Raw genomic sequence first — 8,705 nt, 5'->3', positions numbered from 1 at the left:
TGCCCTTTATGGACGATTTAGATGTGTTTAATAGAAGTCAACCAATATAGTCTCATGGGAGTCATGTTTTTCAAATTTAAAATAGGGAATATGTTGTTTTAATTAATATGTCATATTGCTAAGAGATTTCACACGTTTACAGGATGTGTATTACATCAAACTGTCGGCATTCGTATGGCAATCAACTGCGTTTCTTATTCAATTACGAATAGGCTGACGCCATACAGGAATTTCTTAGGAATAAGGCAAAGATGTCATAACATTCCTTAGTTTTCATTTCCGCACAATTGATGATGTTCTGCCAATTTGGTGACTTATTTTAAATGCATCTATCCCATCGAGACAAAATGATACAACATGTAAGTCTGTTTACATTTGGAAATTTAAAATTAGCTGATTAGGGTTGATTGAAAACTCAACTTTATGACAAAAAAATAATATAAGCTTATCAATTGAAAATTCGTCGCGCGTATATATGTCCCAGATGAAACGAGAGTGCAGGGTTTGTGTTTCCTATCACGATCTGCTTGATAGAGCGTTGCTGCTAACAGAGTATCTATAACATCAAGAGGTCCAAGTGGGGAAGTTAAAATCCTCCATTTGTAAATTTTGCGGACGTCATCAAGAGTTGGATGACCGTTAATGAATATCCGTTTTACAGATGATAGCAGATGTCTTTCAATCGTCGAAAAATCCATTTTCCCGAATTTGACAGTCTAGATATACGATTTACTACCGGGTTTGTAGCAATACAACGTGTGCTTTCCTTTCCAGGGTACCTTACATCAACCCTGCTTTTGGAGGAGGTTTTTTGTTATGCAGTCTTTGTTTTCGTTATATTGTCTCTACTGGTGTTTGTCTGTTATCTTTTTTCATATTTGACAAGGCGTTGTCAGCTTTTTTTTTTTACTCATAGGTCAAATCTTCATATGATATGATTCGCTACTGTAAGTCCTAGAGCTATGTTTTTTTATTTTGAATATTGCTTATTATTTTTATTTTACTACGTTCATGATACATGTTTGAGTAAAACCCTTTGTCAAATAACTTTTTAGTATATATCTCCCAGTTGATACGATAGGGCTTGTATTTTGCATATGATTACATCGATTTCTTCGTTAGAGGATCACTGTGTCTAAACTACACCGGCAAAAAATATTCGGACTCGATAGTATCTAACATCCGGCACAATGACAGAACATCAATAGACAGAAGAAAGATAGTTTTCTCCTTTTTTCTTTTTTTTTATGATATCGAAGAATATATATACATATACAACTATTTTCTATTGGGAGATGCACTATTTCCTACAACCGTTCTATATTTACGGAGAACGGGTTATTATTTATATAAATCTCAGTTTCAAATAAATAATAAGCAAACACTTGCATTCCTACTCTTATAGAACACAAATAATTTAATGTTACTTTGCATTCAAATTTTTTTAACAGGAGAATAGATAGAAATGAAGGTTATAACGCAAGTTGAGGTTAAAGCTCTCAAAGATGCGTTTTCTATATGCATTATGGAAAATATGTTTAAACTTGAAATTAGAGTTTATTGTCTCAAAAATGGAAACACACACTTGATATGTGATTTTCTCGCACAATAGGATGGGCACCTTTATAAGTAATCTAATCATTCTATGTATGTAATGTTTTCTATGATCGTTAAAAATAAATCTTCTTAAGGATAAACGTTTATAATAAGACAAATGTATATGAATGCATTATTGACATAGAAAATAAATGTTTATAAGAAGAAAGGGATAACAACTACCATGCATTAAAAATAAAATGTATTTATCACTAATTGTAACAATACTACAATGTATAAATTAGGATAATAGTCTCAGGTCATCGACAAAATTCAATAATAACTATTTTGTTAACCCATGGAAGTAATATTTAAATATTATTATGTTTATTATAAACATTCTCATTGATATTTTAAAATAAGCGAGACCAAGTGATTTGAAATCATAACGTTTTGAACTATTTGTATAAAGCTGCATATGTCAAAAGTTAGAAGGTTTGACTTCAACATATACAAGTATGGAACACAGATCTAACGATTTGTTTCTATTTGCCATATGTCTATTGCCCCTGCCCTTGACCTCATTTCTATATTATTTTTCCTTTGGCCACATGACGATTCATGTGACCATGAACTTATTTCCTTTATTAACTGGTAAATGGTAAGGGTTTGTGTTGTTAGTTTTTATAAAAGAATAATGCATGCACATTTAGAAAGGGAAGTGTGTTTGCAGAATGTAACTGAGTTTAATGTTGGTGAACGTTCACCCTTATTTATTTGACCACTGTCAAAGGTAAGGGGAAGGTTGGGATCTCACTAAAATATTTAACCCAGCTACATTATGTATGCATGTTCCTGTCCCGCGCCAGAAACCAGTGTTTTAGTTCAGGTTTTTGTACATAAGTTATGCCGTTTGTTTTCTCGTTAGAATAGTTTACATTTGTCATTTCGGGGCCTTGTGTGGCTGACTATGCGGTATTGTGCTTTGTTCATTGTTGAAGGTGACCTATGGATGTTGAATTCCGAGTCAGTTAGTATTTTGTGAATAGTTGTCTCATTGGTCAACATGCCACATCTTCTTTATCATATTCTTTATTTATGAAAAATAGTCAAAGCCATTAACAACTACAAAATAAATAATGCTGTTCCCGACTAAAATTTCAAGCAGTACACAACAAATGTGTAAAGACGACATAAGTTGTCTGACATGACCTTGTTCAATACCACGATATTTATATTTTCAGTTCACTTATTGGGGTGTTAGTGATTTTAAATTCGGAGCGTTGGCATATTCATGATATTTGAATTTCGCAATGCGACAAGAATGTTTCAACTCCCTAAAATAAACTCTGATGTTTTTTGTCGTTTATAAATTCCTTGACATTTGCCACGGTAGTCCGTGCACAAAGTTTTGTAATTTTTCAAAGAGATTTGCTGAAACATGTTAGATGTAGTTATCGTAAATTATGGATGAGTGCCTCTAAGCTGTTCGGTTTAGGTGTATTTAGCCAAATGGATTTGCCTTAAAAAAGCTAGAATATTATATTGCATAAAACATGTATAACCCAAACTAGATCTAATTTCTGGTTGACGATGTATTGATTATGACACATGAATTATTTACCAGCAGGCGTTTACTCAAATATCGATTGAACGATTAAGAATTTTAAATTGTCGAAAGCATATATATTTTATTTTTTTTAAATACAGCAAGGTTAATTTTTTTAGTGTAAAAGTTATGAGAATATGAAATGGACAAATTGGGAGATTATTGTTGCATTCCTCGCGTTTCTTGAATACTCAATCAATGTATTTTCTTGAATTTACGACAAAAGAGATGATTGTGAACTTTCGTTTCTAGATAGCAACATTACACCACCGCCTGCATACAGAGTATTTATCTCCCAATCGATACGATAATTCAGGGCTTGTATTTCCTATCATGATTTCATTTCACAAGAAAGCTATTAAACCAAGAGTTCCAAATGGTGAAGTTGAAGTCATCCTTTCGTAAATTTTACAGACGCCATCACGAGTTGGTTGCCTATTATGGAATAACCGTTTCACAGATGATTTCGAATATGTTCCTTATGTATTAACTAAAATCCCCTTCCTTTTCACTAATGTGACCTACCGAATTAGACAATAAGACTAAAAGAACCATCACTTGTGTTATCATTAGATTTATTTAAATTTTGCTCTAAAAGTAGAAAGAAAGTTTTTTTAAATAATATTTACAACGAACATACCATGATACTCACCTTTCGTTGTTGTTTCCCATTTAGATACTGTTAGAACATGTAGAACAACGTTATTTATTTTGAACCTGGAATAACAAACACATTTGAAATACTGACCAAAAAAATGATTATATTATCAGAAGTACACATATACAATATCACTTAATTACATGTATTCTGGTCTTATATCTAGAATGGGACTGTATATATGAAACGAAATTCAATTTTGAGCAAGTCATCAGGCCAAAAACAATCGTTAAAAATCGAATAGTTTCAGGGTAAAAGATGCAATGAACTTTGATAATTTTATTGGTGATCAAGGGATACACACTTTTTTTTATCCTGAAATTTTTAAAGTAGATATGTGAGCAAGAGCAAGTTTATGTCACCAGAAGCCTATTATATTAATGATTTTATAAATTTAAAGGGGCACTAGCTACGAGATATATAAAACAAAAAGTGAAATAGTGAAATATTAATTTGATTTTAGCAGCCAAAATGATTATATTTTGTCAAATTAAGCTAAATAACATTAATGACGAATTATTCACTTGCAACTGAATAATTCGACCTCATTAAATCCGTATTCATGTGAATTTTAAATAAACCCCTTAACTAGAGATGAAAAACGAGTGCATTGTCCGTGTACTGGTTATTTAAAGGACAATAATGTCAACATTGAAATCGAAACCAAGGTAATTCATTTAATAACTAATTCGATCAACAAAACGTATTTCGTATACAGGTGAAAACGATGAGAAAAGATAGTTTTAATCTATAAAATAAAATTAAACAGACCTATAAAAATCAAATTGCACGACTTGGCTTAATCTATTTATATCTATGTTTATGTTAACATCGCTGTTATGGTCATCTGAGGTCAACTGGATATGTAATTAGATGGCGTCTAGACTAAAATACACACGCAACGAAACTATATATTATCAACCCTACATGTATGCTCTGTAAATTGTTTACTTTAGACTTTTGATAGTTTGGATAAATGTTTTACATTGTTATCAATAAAATATGAGAATTTGGGTCAAATCGGTGACCATGAATTTGACAGCTAGTGCCCCTTTAAGAGAATATGATTTGGTTTTCTTTTGTGATATGTATCATATATAATGATTGTATGTAAAGATAGAACGTACTAAGTGGCTGATCATTTTTCTAAAAACTTCGTTTTATAAATAAGATGAAACTGTCAACATTTAAAACAAAACTTATTAACGCAGTATAAAAAAAACATTTAAAATTTAGGAATAAGATGGAACACATATTAAGACATATATTCTATAAACAAATATGTAGCCTGCTACAATAGCATCGACATTCTTTCACAATCATAATCAATTGTTGTTATAGTGAATGCCCATACTGATAAAGAAAAGTATATTATTTATGATATTGCAGATGATATCACCCTCCATTTTTGGAGGGTTTTGTGTTGCTCAGACTTTCGTTTTCTATTTTATGGTTTATGTACTATTGCTGGTTTGTTGTTGTGTTTAAAGCCATGGTGTTATCAATTTTTTTTATCATGAATTTACCTTTGGTATTTTTTATCTCTCTTTTTCAATGTTGACTAAAGAAAGCTGAGGTTTTAAACTATAACTAAAAAAACGACATGGTTACAGAGTTATGTGAAAATCTTTCAATTCTCTAGTGCTCTTAAAACTAACGGAATTTCATAAGTGTATGTTCGTTTAAAAAGAAACGGACTTTTGCGAGACATACTTCCTGCATTACTTTATGATCATTGTTATATATCAACAAGTGAAACTGTGAGCTACTGCTCACTGATGATACCCCCGCCTCAAGTGGATAATTTTAATAGTGTAAAAATATTGTAGTTCCTGAGAAAAATGTGACGGAAATTTTCAACTTGGTTATCATGTGTAAACTAATACAAGTGTTCGGTAAACAGGAAGTTGTTGAGTGATGAATCTGAAAACGCATCAGACAGTATAGCTGACTTGTATATTTCCTTAAACCAAATTTCAGAAATCCTTGTATTGCAGTTCCTGAGAAAAATGTGACGGAATTTTCAACTTGGTTATCATGTGTAAAATAGTACAAGTGTTCGGTAAACAGGAAGTTGTTGAGTGATGAATCTGAAAACGCATCACACGGTATAGCATACTTATATAAACCTTGAAACAAAATTTCAGAAATCCTTGTATTGTAGTTCCTGAGCTAGTAGTGCACAATATTCACCAAGCCAGTTCCCACAGTTAAACACTATATAGATCATGACGAGACGTGATGTACCCAATTTGTATCAGCTCCGTTTTCGAGGAAAAAATGAACAGATATACGACTGACTATTTCATCTGCTAAGACAGCATACCACGAAAACTGGCTTCGGCTCTAGTGATATACAGAAAGAACGACTAGGTAGATATATGGTTCTTCGCACTAGAAGACAATCGCTTTTGGTGACTTTTTACATAAATAAAACTTGGCTGTTTTGCATCGGTTTGGATTTTAACATCTACATGTAACAGAAATACAAAAATATATCAAGTAATAGAATAAATTACTAAAATGAGGTTCAGTCAGTGAACATTTCGACTTTTCATGTTACTTTTAATAAAAAAAAAATCTTTTAAAAAAAAATAATTTCGAGATTATTTCTTCATAATAGAATTTCCCTTGTTTATTTAAGAATTTTTTTTGTTGAATAACCTTTTTAATTTTGTAAATCAAATACGGCGGATGAAAATAATTACGTAACCGTTTCTGGTTATACTCGACCAAAAATATATGGTTTGTTAATGTTTTGATATAAATATTTTTTAACAATATCCCCCTTTTTACATTATTTGAGTTAAGACCTGATATAGGTGAAATACAGGTAATTATCACGATGCCAGTCCTTATGAGGACCCCCTAATCCCTTATGTTGTTTTAGTCTAATTATAAAATGTTGGAGAAACGTGACTAAACCGCGATAGAGAGGACCGTGATAGGATTACGTTCCGTCAGTACCTGATCATCCCGAATATGCCGAGAGTTTTCTAACGGATATCTTCCGTCAGCGTCGGTTCACTGTCTGGTCACTGTCTGATCTCTGTCGGATTACGTTCGGTAGAGTCGGGACGAAGTCGTGACATACTCGGTCGAATTTTACCTGACGAAAAATACAAATCGGGTTAGAAGCGGATTCAGAACGGGATTGTCGGTACTAATTCGCTTAGAAACGGTTGAACATCGTCGCTTCCTGAACACTATCTGATTGTTGTCGCGATCAAATTATTTTTTTTTACAAATTTTGATTTAAGTTTGAATTTCCATCCACGATTCACAGGATCTTGATCAGACTTTTGATAAATTTTAATCGGGAATGGTCCTGTCGAGGACGGTAGTAAAAATCGTGAATGTGTGACCCCAGCTTAAGGTGTTTCATTTTATTTTATGTTTGTGCGTATACGAAAAAATGATAGCAAGTTAAACTTCAATGTTCATGAGAAATCATTCAACATGTTCAATGCCATGCTTACGATTCATTTCAGATTTGTCCGTTTTTTTCGATTTACGAATAAGTCAATAAGATACAAAAAAGTAATTGAAGCAAAAAAAAGATACATGAAATAACGAATTAACATAAGTGTACAAATACATACCTAGGTGCATTTACTAAAACAACATTTGTTTTCTTCATATTATTGTAATTTTATGTTTATGTACATGATGTACCCGATATGGAGCTCTTCTGAAATTAAAAATCACTTGAATGGGTATTTCTGGTGTATATACATGTATAACACGTGATATCTACATGTACAATATACGGAAATGACACGGCTGGGTATTGTAAAGTTACTGAAGGTAGATTACTGGCAGGTGTATATCCCCGGGCGAAAAAATTACTGATTTGTGAAAACGGTTAGGTGTAATTTGTCATATTGTAAACGTTTGAATAGCGCTCATCTCTTCTGTTTTATAATGTTAATTGCGCCAATAAATGGAACTTGACACATTCCCCATTTCCATTCTCAATTTTATTAATTGTGTCATATTTACCTCGAAACTATTGCCCAAACTATTAACATATTTACACGTACATGTAACATTATAATACTTACTTCAACTGTTAAATAACTTTATAATTACTAAAATTCGAAATTATGTACTTCTCCTTCCGTATGCCATGTTTTTTGTGTCAATTCTATCTTTCCACCAGGTCCCTAGTGCACTTTTTTGTCAGTCTAAGTGCACTAAGGAGGCCCTTTCAGTTTGCGAATTCTGAACCTACATGTAAATACCGAAAAGGACCTCCTCAGTGCCCTAAGAAGAAACATTTGAAAACAAGTCTATAATATTTGCACAATTAAATGAGTGTTTTATTGGCGCAAATGAATGTTGCAGTTTTTATGATAAAGTGATAAAAAAAAAAGAATTCGCGTAATTAACTTGTGGCGCAAATTTATTCTTTTTTAGCCAAACTGGATATCGGCCTTCAAAACATTGTGTATACACAAACAAAGCAATATTTATCTTTTACGCAGTCTAGCCGGAGAATAAAATTTTTTGCAATTTGTGTAGGATTTTAATTTTAGAATGCAATGAACAAGTAAGAAGATCGTTAGAAACCTTAAGTGAATCGGAAAATGAGCTATGCACGATGAAAGGGAAAAGGTTGGTGCGTCGATAAAAATTTCATGGATGCACTTGATAATTAAAAAATTTCAAGTCTTTAAATAACATCCATTTGTAGAACTGATTATTTCGATCCTTCAAATATATGTAGAATAATAATAAAAAAAAATATATTATTAAGTCTCTTTCATATAAATACTGTAGATTTGTATTTGATCATCGATTGCAAACATAACGTTCAGTGAGAAATATTTCATGTATTCGTACAGAGAACAAATCAACTTCTTTCAGAATACAATTGATTGGTTATTGAAGTAAATGATT

Source organism: Mytilus edulis, chromosome 14 (genome assembly GCF_963676685.1).
Source record: "Mytilus edulis chromosome 14, xbMytEdul2.2, whole genome shotgun sequence".
Lineage (NCBI taxonomy): Eukaryota > Metazoa > Mollusca > Bivalvia > Mytilida > Mytilidae > Mytilus > Mytilus edulis.
Note: the sequence above shows the minus strand (reverse complement) of the source record.